We start from the raw sequence: 19,540 nt of genomic DNA on the forward strand, positions 1-19,540 counted from the left end.
AAAGAAGATCTTGACATTCCAAATGACTACTGCTATTTAGTTTTTCATTGTTTGGAATTGATTACGTTTTGTTCAAGCTTTATGTGACTATAATCTCATGCCCTTTATTAAATGTCAATATATGTGTGTGTGTGTGTGTGTGTGTGTGTGTGTGTGTGTGTGTGTGTGTGTTTATATATATATATATATATATATATATATATATATATATATATATATACACACACACACACATACATACACAACTACACACTTTGTGTGTACGTGTGTGCTGTGTATACGTTTATGTATGTATATGGATAGGTGTAGTGATATAGATAAAAAGGTATTGAAGTACATTGTTATGTTTGCAACAAATAAGACACTGGAGCCAGATTTCCTTTTAAAAATCATATTTATTTACAATAATTAAAGTTAAAACAGGGGGGAACTACAGTAACCAAAAAAGTTTGGTGTCTAGTCAAAAGTATACAATCTTTTCAGGATACTGCTCTGCAGATTGCTTACAGTTCAATTCAAAGTATTGTTTCTTTATATTCACATTTAGCATTCCATTAGAGACCAGGTGTGTCACAGCAGCTGGCAAAATACATAAACAGTACTTACAGAAATCTCACAAGATTAGAACAGCTGTATTTTGTAAGTCCACAGATACAGATAAACCAAAATATTTTCTTCCACATAAGCAGGAAAAAAACAAACAGTTGTACTACCCCTTCCCGTAACGTATCACCAGTAGTGTGAGGTTGGATATAATCGCCCTTGACAGACATCTGTGTATTGCTGGACTGACAACGTAGATAACATATTTGGCACTCTAAATATGGATGATAAGATCAATAAGGTTTGTCCCCAGAGGCTGCCCCAACTTTAGAATAGACTTCCCATACACGTCAAACAGAACACCTCGCTGACCCTCTTTAAGTGCACCCTTGATGAGGGAATGGGAAACCACAAGTTTGTCCCAGGGATTTCACCTCTCACCCTCATTGACAGGGACAACAGGTTCTGACTGAAGTTTCTTTTTGGGGATAAACTCTTGGCTATGCTTGTAAGGGCCCCAGGGCCATTATAAACTCTTTGCTAGGCTTGTAAGGCCCCCAGGGCTTTTAGCTTAGTAAGCTCCTATGATCCTATGAATAAAATGTGTAAGTACAGTTTATAGCATTTTACTGGTATGTACATAAGAGGAAGCTACTGATCACCGATCCCGACAAAATTCTTTTTTTTGGTTATTTATCAAAGTACCACTCAATGGGTTTTACTCAGAATGGGTCATGGTTTCAGTGGCTGACATTTGAGAGTCCATTACAAGCTGTGCACATGACCTGTCAAAATTGTGCATAGTGCAAAATAGTATGGAATTCAGAGATTACAACCACCAAAAATTAATAAAGTCATGAAATAATGAAAAATATTAGTTCATATTTTTTGATACTGCAGAAATTACCATTCTAGTAACATTCTGTGTGAAACTGAATAATATTTAAAAAAATCCCAGAAGAAAACCTTTACTTTCTTTCTTGTTATTCTTCAGAAATGTGTACTGATGAGAACCTGTTGGTCTATTAACACTCTGTTAATTTAACTAACAATTACAATTTGCCCCTGATTCAAAACATTAAGTTCATATTTCTTATTCTTCAGAAAATACAAACTGGTACAGAAACTGTTGCTCTATTAACTTTCTAATATTTAAAAACTTCCGGAATTTGAGAGGTGATCACTAGCACCAGTTCTGATGCTCAGAATGGAAATCTACAAAGAACTGTTTCATGTTTTTTTTTGCTTTATATTAAATATAAGGGAAGGTGCTGAGTCTCACTTCTGTACACTGGTACAAGTCTTAATGCCTGCAACAGAAAATCTACAAATAGTCTTTTGACGTTTATCATTGGATTTGCTCAGAACTTTTATTCTGTATTAAAAGCTGATTGCGTAACTTCAAATCATGTTTCTCATAGGAAACCACTGCATGTGTTTTTAAATTGTGACGTTAATATTTTCTGTATCTGTTATACTTCTTCTTGCATTGAGTTAGCATAGCTTTAGTGAAGAAATACGATTGCCACTGCGTGTCTTGCTCCCAGATGTGGTACTCCAGGTCGGCTTGTTCCCTGCAAAAAAGAATTACAATTTAGTTTTTCAACCATCTGTTTTTTGGGCATTGCTTTTCATCTTTTTGGCTCATCAGCTTTAAGGAAGTCAGTATTTCATAAATGGGATGGGCAAGGAAGAGGTTAGCTACTGAACTTATACTTTCATATAAAACAAATAGGGGTAGTTAAGGAAGGTGGCAGCTCATCTTCATTTGCATGAATCAGAAACAGTTCTGTTACTGATTAAATGATAAGTAATTTAATTTCATAACTTTATGTTCATACAGTGCATCCTTTGCTAGTTTGAGTTAACTTTCATTCAGATTCTGTTTGTACATCTTTCATCCTGAGCAGCTGATATTTTTGGTACATAAATTTCACTTTAATTATTTTTACATACATGTTGAGGACTGTTACAGACTTACAAACAGGGTGTGTAAAATCATATGCACCTTTTTTAGTATTTCCTGCAGATTTTAATCTGCATGCAAAATGATCAGTTTCTTAAAGTTTATCACATTCACTAAATAGTTGACTAAAAATATAAAAAAGTTGGAAATTCCAGTCATCTCCCTGACACAGTAGGTTTTAAGATGAGCTTGGCTTCATATCTATTGCATACCAATAGAACCAAAGCAGTTGGGAGTGGGAACTAACTAAAAAATAAATAAAAATAAACTGCAGAACTTATAAGATGCATTCTCCACAGTGGTATAATTTTGTAATTTTGTTTTTATGTATGTCAGTGTTTTTTCAGTGGCAAAAAGAAAACTGTTGTGAGATAGTTATGAGAAGATCATAATTTTATTAGCAACTTGTTAGGGGATCTCTGTAGAGTAGCAAAGATTTATCCATGCAAAAGATGTGATATGATGAGTGAACTAGGCAATGTTTAAATTTCAGAATGTTGACAAAAAAACACCACAAGCTGCAAGACATAATTTCAGAGCATGCAACTAAAAACAATGTTTTTTGTAGGAGGCAAGGCCCCTGCACTTCCACATGGAGTGTAATCTCATTAGCTCCTGGATACTTAAATATTTTAAGTCAAAGATCATACAATAATGGAGAAAGGGCATATTTTCCAATTGTGCTATTATAACAATCTTGCACAACTGTCAATCAGCTGTTTTTTCAACATCACTAGACTTAAGCAATGCCTGCCATATGATATATGCATACACACGCACACACATATATATACACACATATATATATATATATATATATATATATATATATATATATATATATATATGGATTGACTTTTTTTCATCGAAATTACACTTGTTCGAAAAAGAAAAGTAGATCCCTACTTCAGCGAAAGTGGACTTCAAGGAAACTGCACTTTCGCTGAAGTATAGTCGCTGAATTGGCTAAACCAAAAAAAAAACACACACAAAAAAAATCTTTTGCAGGTGGCAAGCCCCCCTGCACCCCCCACACCTTCCTACTTTAATATTCTCACTCCAAGATCACACTACAGTGGGGAAAAGTTAATATTCCCTTATCCCCACTGTACCACGATCTCAGCACTAGTTTGCTTAGTTGTACATCAACACTAAACGTTGATGTATAACTAAGATTACATGCAAACTCATGTTCTGTTTAGTGGCACAATACCTATTTACTGGGATCGATAAACTATATATTGTATTTAATAGCTGCATGGCTGTAATATCTCAACTGCTAGCATATTCAGCTGACCAGCAGAATCTCAGGATCTGTTTGATCTTAATGAAGTTTTAATGTACAGCCCTGGAGTACTGCAGATGATCTTGCCACCCAGATAACCATCACAATATGTTTAACTAATCTAGATCTCAACTGCAAAGTTTCTTTTGTAGGGGGCTACATTCCCCCCAATATGGCGACAATACTTCTCAATTGTACAGATTTTTGCAGAAGGTCCAGATTTCTGCCTCATATTTTTTGTCTGTTCCACATAAAATGTGTGGTTTTCTGGAAAATCACTGAGGACTGAAATAACTAAATAATGACATGCATTTGAGTTTCAGACTTCCTTTCTCTCGGAAAATGCAGGCTAACATAAATGCTGCTATTCTAGCTACTTTTTAAAATTATAAGAGTAATATTTAAAATCTGTCCCTATTTTTGGACCATTGTCCCCCCAGTATTTTAGGCTTTGCCCAGACTTCTTGCACTAAGAGGTCGAGAGGTATAATGGTGACTCTGACCTCATGACCATGGAGCTTTGAATACAGCACCAAAAAGGCTGCACCAAGTCAGAGAGAGGAGAATCACCTTAATTCACTTTTGTACAAGTTGGCATGATTTCAGAATTTGTACTTTTAGGGAAAGGTGTCTAGGGGTAAACCCTCCATATCTAGGGTGCGTGGTACCACAACTCCTGCAAACAACATTTAGTATTGTACTACAGGTTGACTCATCATAGTGATCAGGTGAAGCAGTATCACCTTCAAAATTTTTGTATATATGTTTGAAACTGCAGTGCATACACTTACTTCTATATGGTCCTCACAATTGTAGTACAAGTACTACAACAAAGACTAAACTAAAGCTGCTGTCTTACAAAAGATGATCAGAGAAGGTGCTGCCTCGTGTATGGTACTGTTGATATTAAATGAGCTAACTATGCTGTTCATGTCAACTGTATGTTGTGCTACAACCAGAATCAGTGGGTAGGGGTACTTGGGGCCAAGACTGGTCACACAGAGTGTCAGCATGTGCACCCTGCATATGAACGAGGTATTTGTTTTTGTAACAACCAAAGGTAAGGATACACAGCTAAGCAGATAATGCACTCTGCTAACCGCATATTCTATGCCTGGAAGAGGAGTTTAATATAGGAAGTGCACAAATCCCAGCAGGATGTGCACCCTGCATATAAATATCACTATGACTACTTAGGTGGCATCATTCCATTTTGTTAAACTTTTAAACCATTCCAGAGGAAACTGAAGACCATTATTACTGACAAATTGTTATCTACAGACCGTTTCTTTCACACATACTGTTATAACATTATAGTAGTCTTCTAGTTGAATCCATAGCTTTAACCTTTGGCCACTTTATTGTATCTATCCACAGTAGGATGAACATGCTTTCATATGTCCTTTGTTACTTGCCAGGGTCTCCAGTTTCCTTACATCTACCAAAGATCTGTTGAAATGTGAACCAGTGCTGTTCATCATATGGTTCACTGTTACAGTAGTCATTGCAGACTGAACTTCTGCTGGAGATGTCCAGATATTCAGCCTTAGTTCTTAGTTCTACCTTGAGACTGGATGAACAACATCCTATCCACAATGCTTTACACTGTTTGTATAAAAGGTACTTCTGCCAATACCATTGTGTTTGTGTCTTACTGCAGTTCATGAGCACATCACCTCACAGGTCAGTTAGCAACAAGAGTTTCTGGTTTGGCCTCATTTGCAGAAAGAACAGATGAGTACTTTGCTGTGGAAAATAATTTTACTGTATGTTTGCAGTACTATGGAGCCTAGGTTCTCTCACAGTTTAAGGAAATTAATACACTATTGCTTGTGAAAGAAAGATCCCCATGAACCTTCCACATCCATTGCATTTTCTGCCTGGAGATATGGCAGAAAGTCTCTTGATTCTACTGTCTTTTGTTCTATAACAAGGCTATAATTTGGCAAGGTCAAAAGAAACGTTACATGCCTTGTCTAGGACTGACACAGCATCATCCACGGATTCTGCAGATGCCAAGCCAATCAAGTGAAAACGAGCCAAGAAAAGCATCTTAATATAGGATATTTTTAATAAGGGCTGGAAGACCTTCATGGGCTCTAGGACACTGTCTGGTAAAGCACTTTCACATATACAGAATTGCCAGTATTGGCATCTATTGTAGCTGAGGCCTGTGGTGCTGGCCCTCAGTAAGCCACCACACTTTCTGAAAATGATGCAGTATTTTAGTGTAGCTTGCATGACTGGTACAGTGGGTCAGAAAAACTGCTTTAGAAAGTATTCCCTTTGTACAAGGTTATCTCAGTGTACTTCATTTAATATTGATTTGTATATTGTTTGTGGGACTTAAATCACTAGTTGTTTTAATTTTTGTGAATTCTATGATTATTGATTTAGATACTTTGTGTTTTTTTTCTTTGTTTGCCACTAAAAATGGATTATTTAAATACGTATGCATTAACAATTTTGTTGAAACATGTCTCTTGTGCAATGTACTAAATGTCATGTAGATACAAATGTAGCACACGATAACATTGTAGATATATGCCTTGTCAAAATTTTGAAAAAATTGCTTACTATTATTTTTAAATACCTGTATTAAAGATCATGTTTAAAGGCACAAAATAACTTTTGCTTTTCAAACAAAAAAAGTATTCACATGCATCTTTATGCTTGTGTACACTTTTTTGTATGAAAAAGTGTGTTTTGCAGTCTTTAATAAAATATTAACTTAATTACTTCTTTCGAACGTGGAAGACTAAATGTAGTAAGTAGTGTTTAATGGTATTAATATTCATGTGAGGGCAGGGGTGGTTACCTCATTTGGGTGCAGCTCTAATAATGTGGGATTAGTGTAGGCAAGTATTTGTAAATTAGTAATGTATTTGTCAAACTGTTAAATTAATAGTCTGGCAGAAAACTATATCATTAACTCTAAGTACAATTCAGAGTATGTGTGACTTACAATCCACTATCTTATATCTCAGCAACCTGCCACCAATGATTTTAGCTAGAGCTCAAGGGTGACCACTTGTGTGATTCATAAAGAATAAAATCGTGCTGTATCTGCATCACCACTATAGGGAGAGGCGACTGATACCCCCTGTGAAGGTTCATTCCATTAATATGATACCTGGTATGACCAGGCTAAGGAATAGTCCTCATAGTCCTCAATCACTGTCATACCAAAGTCAGAGAAACAGTGCAAGCATTGTTACAATGACCTGCAATGACAATGCTCTGATGATCTCGGTACTTAGAAAGTGGACATTAGGGAAACATGAACCACACAGTACTTTAAGAGGGGTTTATATCATATCATCAAAAATGCTTAACTTCGAATGGCCAAAACATCGAATGTGCCATTCATCAAAACTGTTCATGTGGGGGGCTGTGTCCCCCACACCCCCTGCTAATTATATATACCAACTCCAAGATCGCACTACAGTGAGGAAAGGGCAAATTTAACGATCCTCATTGTATCGCGATCCCACAAGTATAGTTTTGATGTATGGCACATTCGATATTTTATTTTATTTATTATTTATTTATTTTATTTTACATTTGTTGACCGGGCTAGTCTAACTGGATATATGTCCATTTTCCATAGAGGCCCGGGGAGAAAAGCTCCAGGAAATAACATACAATGTAAGAAAAAGCATAGAGACAGTCCTATGCAGCAATAATGATGACATCAAAAACAGTTTTAAACAGCTATAATTATAACAGAGAGTTATATTATAAATTCTATGTAAAAATATAGAAGAATAAAACTTTTTTTTTTTTGAACAAATCTTAGTAGGTCTTAGTTTGATAGTAGACTTATATAATTTATATGAGAGAAAAGGATATTAAGGTGTTTTAAGGAGTTTAGTATTTAGAGAAGGTAGAAGGTCAGAGACAAGGAATTGTTAGTCAGGGTTACAACAGGAGCATAACCAGTGGTTATTGAAGTAGTGTTTTAGATGTCTTTTAAAAAATGGGAGAGAGGTCTGGGATGTAAGATCAGGTGGTAATTGATTCCATACTTTTCCAACAGAGTTGGAGAATAAGGAATCACCTGCTAAGTTTTTAGATTTAGTTATATTCATAAGGATTTTGTTTGAGGATTGTAAATTTTTGAGATTACTATATGGTGTAATAAAGCTAGAGAGTATGGGAGTATTGTTGGGCTGATTAAGGGCCTTGTGAGTTATTGAGAGTTGATGAAATTGTATCAGATTTGGAAGTTCAAGCCAGCCTAGTTTTTTTAGATTAAGACAATGATGAGTTCTATAAGAGGAGCTAGTAGCAAATCTGGCAGTGTTATTATAGGATATAGCTAGTTTGTTGAGGTTCTTTCTGGAGAGGTTAGTGTAGATGGGAGATGCATAAAGAAGGGTTGAGAGTAAATGAGTTCTAGCTATAGTGGATTTAGCTAATGGTGTTAGATATGGTTTTATTCTATAGAGGGATCCTAATTTTCTGTTGACTACTTTTACTGTGGTATTTATGTGTGGGTCAAAGTTGAGGTTATTGTCAATTGTGACTCCTAAGAGTTTAGTGGTCAGATCAGGGGAAATAAGGGTGCCATTATTAGATGTGAGGGTGAAGTGTAAAGGGGTAGTCCTTTGGGTAGGTGTGAAGAGTAAAAGTTTAGTTTTTTTAGCGTTTAGTAAGAGGCAGCAGTTGGAGAACCAGTTTTCTACTGTATTGAAAGCTTTTTGTGTTTGGGATTGTAGTTCGTCTAGAGAGGAGGCTGAGCAGACAATAGTAGAATCATCTGCGTATTGAATACATGTGGAGAGTGGAATGGCTGAGTGGAGATCATTGATGTAAATGGAAAACAAGAGAGGGCCTAGTATGGAGCCTTGCGGGACACCTAATGAGATAGGTAGGTGATTAGATAGAGTGTTTTTCCAGAGTACAGCCTGCTGTCTATTTTCTAGGTAGGATGTGAACCAGTTCATGGATAGTGGATTTAGTGAGTAGGACTTTAGGATGTGTAGAAGGATATGGTGGTTAACCATGTCAAAAGCTTTTGATAAGTCTACGAAAACTGCAGAGGAGAAGATATTATTATTGCGGTTTTTGTTGATATAGTTTGTAAAGGAAAGCAAGGCAGTAGAGGTGCTGTGAAAAGGTCTAAATCCGTGTTGACAGTTTTCCAGTAGGTTGTGAAGGAGAAGGTGGTTCATAAGCTGTTTGTGGACACATTTTTCCATTATTTTTGCAATAGGGGAGAGCAGTGCTATGGGACAAAAGTTGGACATTTCATTAGAGTTTCCACCTTTGTGTAATGGGATAATGTGAGAAATTTTCCAGATGGATGGGATTATACCTTCATTTAGGGTTCTATTTATCAGTAAGGAGATGGGATAAGCTATGGCTTTAGATGCTATTTGCAGGAATTCTGATGGGAGTTTGTCAGCTGAGGGGGTAGTTGGTTTTAGTTTTTGGAGAAGGGAGCGAATGTATGATGTGGGTACTGGTTCTAACTTGAATACTGGGGGAACCTTGGAGGTGGGAGTTTGTAGATTAGTGATATCGGGGGATAGGTGGCTGGCAAGAGTTTGGATAGTATTGGTAAAGAAAGAGTTAAAGGCATTTGCTATATCAGTTAAATTGTCAGGGTTACTGCCTAAGGGGTTGGGGGTAATAGTTTCTCCTGGATGAGTAAGTTTATTAATAGTAGACCAAAATTTTTGAGGTTCCTTGAGGGAGGACTGTTGTAGGTGAAGGTAGTAATTTTTTTGTCTAGTATGATGGCTTTTTTTGTGATATTTCTTTCTTGTCGAAAGGTTAGATGGTCCGTGGAGTTCTTAGTAGTTCACCATTTGGTCCAGGATTTGTTTCTTTGTATGATTAGTTGCCTAGTTTTGTTTGAGAGCCAAGGAGCAGGTTTAGCTTTCATTCTAATACAGCGCATAGGAGCATGGTGGTCCAGGATTGTTAGGAATGTAGAGTTAAAGTATTCAACTGCTTTGTTAATTGGGAGGGATTTTAGAGGAGACCAATTACATTGTTTAAGGTCTGTTTGGAATTGTTCAGGGTTAAAATGCTTTTTGCTGCGAACTGTTCTAATAGTGATAGGGAAGGTTGGGTTAGTTTTATGTCTGATTATGTATGTTAGCCGGTGGTCACTAAGGTCATCTGGGAGGGTTCCTGCGGTATACGTTCGGTGAGGCCTATTAGTTAGTATCCAATCTAAGGTGCTTTCTTTTTTATTTAGTTTGTTGATTCTGGTGGGTGAATTAATAGCTTGTGAGAAACCATAAAGGGTAATGTGGTTGGAAGGGTTTGTATTGTTACATGAATTCCAATCAATGTTAACATCTCCTAGGACTATGGTTTCTTGTGGGAGTTGAGAAGATAGACCACTGAGTATTTTTTCAAGTATACCAATGTTGTTACCTGGGGGGAGATAGATGCATATAATATTTATAGTTTTATGTCTGTTGAGCTGGAGTTTTGAGATAAGTATTTCACTGCTGAAGTCTAGAGGTAGGTTAAGATAAATGGTACTAAGTTGTATGTGTGCTTTGTAGAGAATTGCTATACCTCCACCTTTTTTCAATGTGCGGTCAACACAAAAAATACTGTAGACTGGAGGTGTGATTTCACTATCTTTTATTGTGGGTTTTAGCCATGTTTCTGATAAGCAGAGGATATCAAATTGGTGGACATCAAGGAAGGCATAAACATGTGGTATTTTATTGCAAATGCTACTTATGTTAAGATGAGCAATGGTGAGAGAATTGGGTGGGTTGATAAGAGGTCCAGTGTTATATTTGGTTTGGGAGTTATTTATGGTGATAGGGATAGATGCTGGGCTGGGATTAGGATGAATGTCCCCATCTTTTAATGTGTGGAGAAATATAAAGTATTTTGGTCTGAGAGGTTTACAGTAAAAGTGAATTGTTAGTTTAGTTTTTATTTTGTTATATTTAATGTGAACTATTCTATGAAATTTAGCACTTAGGTAGGTAGGTTGAGAAGTACTAGTTTGAAAGGTAGGTTGGTTTGGTATTATAGGTGTTAAAGTGTATCTGGATGGAATATGGAAGGTGTAGGTAAGAGGTTTTTCATAGGAAGACAAGAGATAAGTAGTAGATAGAGTTGTTAGGAGTGTGATAAGTAATGGTATTTGTAGTAGGTAGGGCAAGATTAGGTGGGATGTGAACTAGTGTTAGAGGTATGTGTTTAAGGTTGGAGGGAGGTATAGAGGGGTATGTTAGGAGGAGTTCTTGTGGGAGGGACTAATTAGACAGGTAGGGGATAGGTGAAGTATTGGTGGAAGAGTGATAAGGTGTGAATGCGTGTGGAAGTGAAGGGAGGTATATGATTGGTGTAACATATGGTGTGGGTGTGTCTATTGGAAGGATAAATGTAGGATCACTGGGGGTGGGTGGGAATTGGGGGTAGGGGAGCGGAGTGAGCCCACAGGGTAGAGTAGAGTTTCACGGAGAACAATCTGTTAAGTGAGTGAGTTCAACAGGTACGTCACAAATGAGAAAGGGTGGGAGAAGGATTGTGAGACTAGCTGGAGGTTAGAAAGGGTAGCAATAGAGCAAAAGTGTAGGGGACAGTATGAGAGTGAGAAGGAGTCCATTTGACGTTATGCGTTTTCGATGATGTGATAGAAACCCCTTTAAGTGCATACTGTACTGATGGCTTAGCTTTTTCTGGGGGGTTCTGTTCAGATGTGTCCCTTTGCTGTATGAAAGAGTATATTATTAGCTTTTTTCTTTGGGGAATTTTAAGACACACCTTTTGCCATTATCAAGTCTGCCTGTTGGCATCACATAAATATTGGAGATTATGTATGTTCTCTGTCTGTGGTGAGGGTGGTGGCACTTCCCATTATATACCTAGGGATGCATGTTCTGTCCGGCAGTACCTGTGATGGTGCTACTGTCATATTACACCTGTGGTTTTTGTGTGACATGCCTTGTTTATGTATATGTAAACATGTCTACATGCTGCCTCACACTGGCCATATGCCTTATATGCACTTAGAGTGTACATATTCAAAAGACTGTGTTTTGTACTTGCCAATCTGAGATCCTGTGTTCTGCACATCATAGTTTTCTGATGAGGCTCCATCGGTTTCAGCATGGGCAGCATGTGAACTGAACTGTGCTACTTTCTGAACAAGGCAGCAGTAACTGTTGTACAACTATAGTTAGTTAGCTATGCTAACCTGTCACATGCATGCTGATTATTTTGTAGAATATACTCACTCATGCCATTCCTACTATTGGTTCTCTTTCTTTCTAGAGGTCCAAATGTTCTATGTGCTTTGTAGTCAGCTCTGCTGTAGCACACCTCTGCAAGTCTGTTATGGAGGGTGATGGGACAGGTAGTGGTTTCCCATCACTCACTGGCATGGATTCTTGCAACACTGCCTAAACCATCCCACTCAGAGCATCGGCAGGTGGTTAAGGAGGTATTGTAAAGAGCAGAAGGCAGATATCTATGGCTGATGTTGACTACTTCATAGAGCAAACTGCATGTCCCTTTGCTTGCTGAGTTCTCTTTTTCTGAGTCTCTTTTCTCCTCTTTTAGTGAAACAAATGTGCCCATGTTGCTGGATATCACAGGTATACACAGTGGATACAGCCTGTCACCATCATGGCACTGTCTAAGAGTCACTTGGTGCCTGTTGTAGCATGAAGTTGCACAAGACAAACATATAATAACACATGTCCCTTCATTTCTAAGCCATCTGTATACAGGAAGTGCATACTGTGATACACAGCTAGGCTGCATTGTTTACCAGCAGCCCCGTGCAGTTGCATACCATTAAGATCAAATAACTAGAAGTGATACTTTCTGATTTGGATATTCATGAACCATCAGCTGTGCAAGCTTTGTCCACATATACAGTGTATCTCTGTGAACAGTAGCACCTGCATATAACTGAGATTTAGGTTGCCTCTAATTTGCAATGCTAGGAGGGGTATTGTACCATTTACTTATTGGCATTTGATTACTGGGACAGTTCAACTGGGTAGGTACCCATTTTCAGCAGAGGTCAGGGGATTAAAGCTCTAAAAGCATTACAAACACATTTTAAGGACAGTACTTTTTCAATCTTCAGAATTAATACAGAAAGATCTACAGTCAAATAATTATACCAAATAAGACATAATGTGAAAACATTGGTTAAAATAGATACAATGTATATGGAAATGATTTAATATTTAGATACATTTAGCTGGTTTAGAAGAAAGTAGGCTGATATAAGACCAACAAGAATTGTATTATGAAGTGAGAGAGAAAAAAACAGAACTATGGCATGTTTAAAAAGAGGGTCAGAGGAGCAAAAATTATTGAAATTTGAAATAAGGAAGTGAATGAAAAAGGGAAAGCAAGGAAGTGTAAGGTATAAATGGGTACTTGTTCTTATTCAGGGATACAGTTTATCCTGGGGTTGAGCAAGAACACAGAAAGATTTTGGCTAGGACATCTTTCAGAATGGTTTGACAGGACTGTGTGTGTCTGTGTGTGTGGGAGGGATATTGAACTGTTGGATACAGTTAAGAAGTTCCAGGCCTTAGTAACATAAATAATGAAAAAAGAAATAAAATAAAAGAAAACAGTCCTGTGTCCATGCATGTTGAAACAGCTTAGGAAGAGTTCAGATTTTACATACGTGAAACTAAATCCACTTAAAGTATCCTTATATAAACTCATCAACATTCTATCTGGGTGGTACCCAAGCAGTGCAAGTGGTTTTACATATGACTGCTCCAATTACAGACCCACAGCTATTTGAGAAATGCATACACACTCAATTTCTATATCTCCTCACCAATAATAATCTACAGTCCCCTAAAGAACACAGGTTCATACCATTCCACAGTATTGCATAGTTCTAGTGAGTTTCACTAATACCATCAATACGAAGAGAAATGCTGGCAGCTTAGTATCATCTCTCTTCCTAGATATGTCCAAAGCATTCAACAGCATCACCCATTAAAAATTACTCATAGAAGTAACCTTTCTGGGCATCTAACATTCAAAATATTCAAGCCTAACTTGGTTCCACAACTACCTTACGGACAAACTGCAAGATACAAAATGAAAACTAGCCGCCTTCTTGCCAGTCTCATTACGTGTAGATCAGTATGTGTGTATGCCTTTAAGAAGCTTCCCAGTCAGTAAGCACATGCCTATATCCACTGAGCACATGCGAGATGTGAGTACCATTTTGAATTAGCAGCCAGTGTTTAAGCATGCAATGTTACTAGTCAGTCAGTTAGACAGTTTGTTTAAGTTCAATGTTTTTGCTATTTATCCTGATGTGTTTGTAAATAATAAAATACTTAAATGAACACCTGTGCCTTAATGTTTTCTTAACGCACATAAGAAGAATGACATGGTGTCAGAATGGGATACAGAATCACAGCCATGAGGCTACTGGTTAAAGTTGGAGGAATATACAGGAATGGATCGTCCCTACTGCTCGAACGACTCAAACAAATTCCAGGCACTAAAACTAGCTTAAATGATTTCTTTTAATACAAATATAAAATGAAATACTCAGAATGCTCAAAACAAATTTCTTATCAAACGAAATGTCCAGAACTGCACCATATTAATTAAAACATTTGAAATAATTACAGAAACATTTGAAACAATATCCAAATCACATAAAATGTACAAAAAAGGAAAAATGACCACATTTTTATCACTATGTGCTACTTTTTCACATTAATGCTATTCAAAGCATCTGAAGTATGCAAAGTGAATGCAAGTGTGTGAAGTATTACAGTGCAGTTACTTCACAAAGTACAGTTATTTTAAACCATGTTTTGCAGAGCACAGTATTTCACAGAGATTACTGTGCATTTGAATATTATTACAAGTACATGGTGTGTGCATGTTTGTACATAATTACAAGGGCCATTTTGCATTGTACTTTGATATACTCTGTGGGTATGGCAGAAGGATTTTACAGACTGTCACCACTTGTTTTTGATAGCAATAGTGCAGAAAATTAGAGTGTGTTTGAGCAGGAATATGATATTTTCATACAGGCTGCTTTTTCTGACAAAGATGCACACACTAGAGCATTTATTCTGCTTAATTTAGCTAGTTCAAAAGCTATTGAATGAGAACATTCATTTGTGTATGCCTCACCTGTGTATGCATGGGAGGGCGAGGACCAACATATTGTGGTACTAGCTGAGACAAGGGAAGATCCTGGGTGCTTAAAACGTAAAGTTAAAGATATGTGCACCCCCTAAACAAATATTACAATGGAGAAGCACTTATTTTATATACGGGAGCAAAAACCTGGTGAAACTTTTGCTGCATGTATAACTGACTTGAGAAAGCTAAAACATGCAGATTCGAGAGATGAGTTGATAAAGTACAGGTTTGTGTGTGGTATTAACAATGAGACTATGTGAAAGATTTTGCTTAAAGACAGTGACTTATCTTTAAGTAAAGCCACTGAGATTTCTCAGATATACAAGCTTACAGAAGGACACACAAGTATGCTTACAACTGAGAATAATTGTGGAAAGCACAGTGGCAAAGCTCATGTAGACAGTATGCAGCACGTGGTTAAAAGAAACAGGCCCAAGCACATGGCAGCTACTGCAGGCTCTGCAGCAGTTCCTGGGAAACTTTGTACCTTTCTAGTAAGTTCTAAGTCAAGCTCTGTAAAATGGACATGCTCAGTGTCACACAGGGGTGACTCAGCAAAACTAATAGCAAATCTAATAGTTAACTGTCATAACTGTGGAGGTAATCATGAACCTAAAAGACAACAGTGATTTGCTTTTGGCCAACAGTGTATCATTTCAAAAGATTTTGTAAATGAAATAAAGCACATTCTTTTATTAAAAGAGGGCATTCCAAGAGGCAAGTCAATCAATTAGACAGCTGCAACCCTACTTATTATGTTGATGGTGTGTCTGTGCTTGGTGAAACAGTTAATGCAGTAGACTTATGGACAAAGAATGAAATCTTTTATACTATTTGGATTAATGAGACTCCCATATAGCTCAAAGTAGACACTGGCTCAAAGTGAAATATTATGCCAGCAGAAACATTTGCTAAGAGTAAAAGCTGCAGAACATCTTGATTTGACAAAGTGTACTTATGGAGGTGAAGAGATTCAAACCGAAGGCTCAGCAGTGCTTTCATGTTACTCTGCTGGGAACAGCTATGACTTGCAGTTTTACGTAGTCAGGAGACGTGCGGTCATTATTAGGCCTCAGAGACAGCTTGAAACTAGGACTGCTTTCACGTAATAAAGACGATCACCATGTAAGCTTGCATAATGACAGTTTAGATTTCACCCAAACTATGTTTTTCTGAGTATGCTGATATTTTTGCAGACAAACTAGGCAAGCTACCAGTTGTACACTCTATGAAGTTAGACCCAGAGGTCAGCCCAGTTATCAGACCAGCATGAAAAGTTCTAGTAGTTATACAAAACAGAGTTAAAGCTGAGTTGGACAAAATGGTGCAGCTACGAATAATTTGTCACTCTACCATCCCAATACTTCTTAATTTCCCTTTCTAACTTCCCAGTTCTCAACTCTGTCATATCTCCTCTCCACCTCACTCACCACTTCTCTTATCTTTGCCTACATTTTCCTTCATCTCATCCTCTCATTTCTCTTATCTAACTGGTACTGCCTTTTTCCTTTCACCCCATAAACATACTCTACCTATCTTTACTAACACTCCCCTGCTATCCCACTCCACCTTCCGAATCCATCCACAGTGTTTTTGCTTTCCCTCACATCAACAGCGGAAGCTCTACCCCATACCTTATTAAGATTCCTCTCTCAGCTACATTTTTAAAATTTTGTTCCATTAATATTCTTCTTCTGCAACTTATTCTACTACTATTTTATATTACCTATTGTGTTTAAATATTGTACTAATACCATAAATGTGAACTTATAATGTTGTACATTATATTGTATTATATTATTTATTTATTTGACATTTGTTTACTGGGAAAGTCTGTTTGGGTATGAGCCCAGTTTCTGCGGAGACCCAGGGAGAAAAGCACCAGTACAATTTAAGCAGAATTACAAATCAGCATTGGTTACAAAGACTATCACACAGGAGTATAATTTGTGGCTACAATAAAAGAAGAAAATAAGTAAATATAAAGCAAGCAATAAAGTTGAACATACATTATATAGAAGAGAGTTCCTAATATGTATGTTATATAATAATGCATGAAAAATATATTACAGAATAAGTAAGCTGTAAAGACTATATACACTTTCTGGCAAGAGACTTGGGTACTAAATTTCAGTCATACTTTCTAGGACAGATAAAGGTTAGTGTAAGAATATAGAGAAGGAACATTAGAAGGTTAAGGAATTATAGAAATGCTAGGCTAGAAAGCCGGTAATGCAGGAAGGGAAGCAGGATAGAGCAAGAAAAAGTCTATTAGAACTGAGGCGAAGGAAATGGAAAAGAGTATTACGGTGGCATGGAGCATGGGCAGATCAAATTATTGGTTAGATGTTCTTTCAGCCTAGACTTGAAGGAATAGTAGTCGGGTATAAGTATGATTGATTCTGGAATGCTATTCCATCTTTCGGCAACACAGTAAGAGTTACAGACTAACACCGTTAGATCATTGAGGTTTGTAAATAGGTAGTAGATACTTGTAAGAACAGTGTAGGCCAAGAGATAGAATAGTGTTGGAAGCAGTGATGATGTAGCTTGTGAAAATGAGGAGCTGTACAATATTTTGTGGATTAGTGATAGTTGATTAAAGGTCAGAACGTGGGGTAGGTTAACCCAATTTAGGGACTTGAGAGAAGAGCAATTGTGAGAGTAATGAGCTTGGCCTATGGCACATTTTAGCTATTTTTATTACAACATTGGGTATGTTTTGCTTTGATGGAAGAGTGAAGATTGGTTAGAATAGAAGAAGTGTATAGAAGGGTGGGTAAGAGATAGGTGGTGGCAATGGTTACTCTAGCTGAGATGGAGATGAATTTCTTAGCCCTATACATCATGCACCATTTTTGATTAGTTTTTTATGTTGATGCTGATATGTAGGCCAAACATAGATTGTTGTTGATAGTTATACCTAACTGTTTTCTGTGTGAAACCACATCAATTGAAGTATTGTTCACAGAAGCAATAGCAAAGTTAGAAGTATCTGAAGAAAACTGTTTTGGTAAAAATAGTAGAAGTTTAGTTTTTTGGGGGTTAAGTAGTAGATGGCTGTTGGTGAGTCAAGACTCAATGGAACTGAATGCTTCTTGAGTTAAACTCTGTAGATGAGAAAAATGCCTGGTTGAGTAGATTAGCAGTATTAAGATAGTTAATAAAAATGTTGAAGAGGAGTAGATCTAGTATTGAGCCTTGAGGTACTCCAGTGTTGACTGGTACGTAAGGAGAGAAGTTAGAGTTCCATTTGACTTATTGATATCTATTAGAGAGATAGCTAGTGAACCACTGCAAGGATGTTTCAGTTAAGCCCAGAAGAGACAGTTGGAATAAGAGTTTGGGGTGGCAGACAGTATCAAAGGCTTAGGATAGATCTAAATACAGAGAGTAGACAAAGTTTCCTGAGTCACAAGCTTTGTTGACAAGGTATGTAAAGGATAGTAGAGCAGTTGATAATGGTGTGTACTGGTCTGAATCCATGTTGGGTGGGAGAGAAAAGATTATTGTCACGGTGATATTGAAGAAGTTGTTTATGGATAATTTTTTCTAGAAGTTTTGATACTGGTGAAAAATAGCAATTGGCCTAAAGTTAGACATTTCTGTGGAGGTGTCACCTTTGTGGAGGAGAATGATGGAGGATTTTTTTCCACAGGGAGGGAACATAAGCTTCCTGGATATATCTGTTAATGATTATGGAAAATGAGTAGGCAATTGAGTCAATAACCATTTTTAGGAATTCATGTCCAACTCAGAATTGATGGACATGCTCCACCTAAAGAAATTCAAGTCACTGCAAGCCACGCGCTCTAGTGAGCTAAGCCTTGCCACAACAATATATAGAACATGTTGGAGGGATAGATTCCTGTCACAGAGACTCCCCATGCTTTGGAACAGAATTCCTAACTACATTAGGCAGAGCCCCTCAATAACACTCTTCAAGAGAAACCTTGACGAGTGGATGGGTAACAGAAAACACACACCTGGGATCACTTCATTGGCTCTGCTTGACAGAGGCTCAGTTAATTAATCAATGGGGCAGTGAAAGTCGACACACTCTGGCTAGGCTTATAAATGCCCTCAGGCAGATAGCCTAGTACCAACCTATGAACCTACAATATTGTCTGCAGAGGGGGAACATGGCTTGAGCATGCACAAGAGGGATTTGATGAAGGAAGTGGGAACAGTTTAAAGGTAAAATGTCAAGTGACAGGTAATAGGAGGCTGAGGAAAAGTAGAGGTTGATGGAGTAATGACGGAAGCTATGCTACTGATGAAGTAAGAGTTAAACTAAGATGCTATGTCCGCGTAGGTACTATCACAGGTAGGGTTGGGAGAGAGACTGACATCCTGGGTATAGGTTTTTTGATAGTGTGCTAGAAGGGTTTTGGACTGGTTATGTACTGATCTTGTGGCTTTGCATAGAATTATTTTTTTTATTTAAATTAACTTGTTTCTTTACAAGGCTGCCCAGTGCTTTGAAATGCTGTAAATTATTATGAGTCTTATGTTTTAGGTAAGTTGTTCAAGCTTTGTTTCTTTTTTGCATGAGTGATCTGGTATAGACAGAAAGCCAAGGAGTATAGCTAGTTTTGACTCTTCCT

General features: G+C 37.3%; 1 long non-coding RNA gene across 1 annotated transcript in view; it reads right to left on the minus strand.

The window, feature by feature from the left end:
* Window positions 1-375: 375 nt before the first annotated feature.
* LOC122798655 overlaps window positions 376-19,540 on the minus strand; it is a 59,395-nt gene continuing 40,230 nt past the window's right edge. Inside the window, exon 2 of the long non-coding RNA XR_006364291.1 lies at window positions 376-2,117. This is a non-coding gene — a long non-coding RNA (uncharacterized LOC122798655). The remainder of the gene's footprint in view (window positions 2,118-19,540) is intronic.

The sequence above is a fragment of the Protopterus annectens genome, chromosome 3.part1 (assembly GCF_019279795.1).
Source record: "Protopterus annectens isolate FY-2018-M chromosome 3.part1, PAN1.0, whole genome shotgun sequence".
Lineage (NCBI taxonomy): Eukaryota > Metazoa > Chordata > Ceratodontiformes > Protopteridae > Protopterus > Protopterus annectens.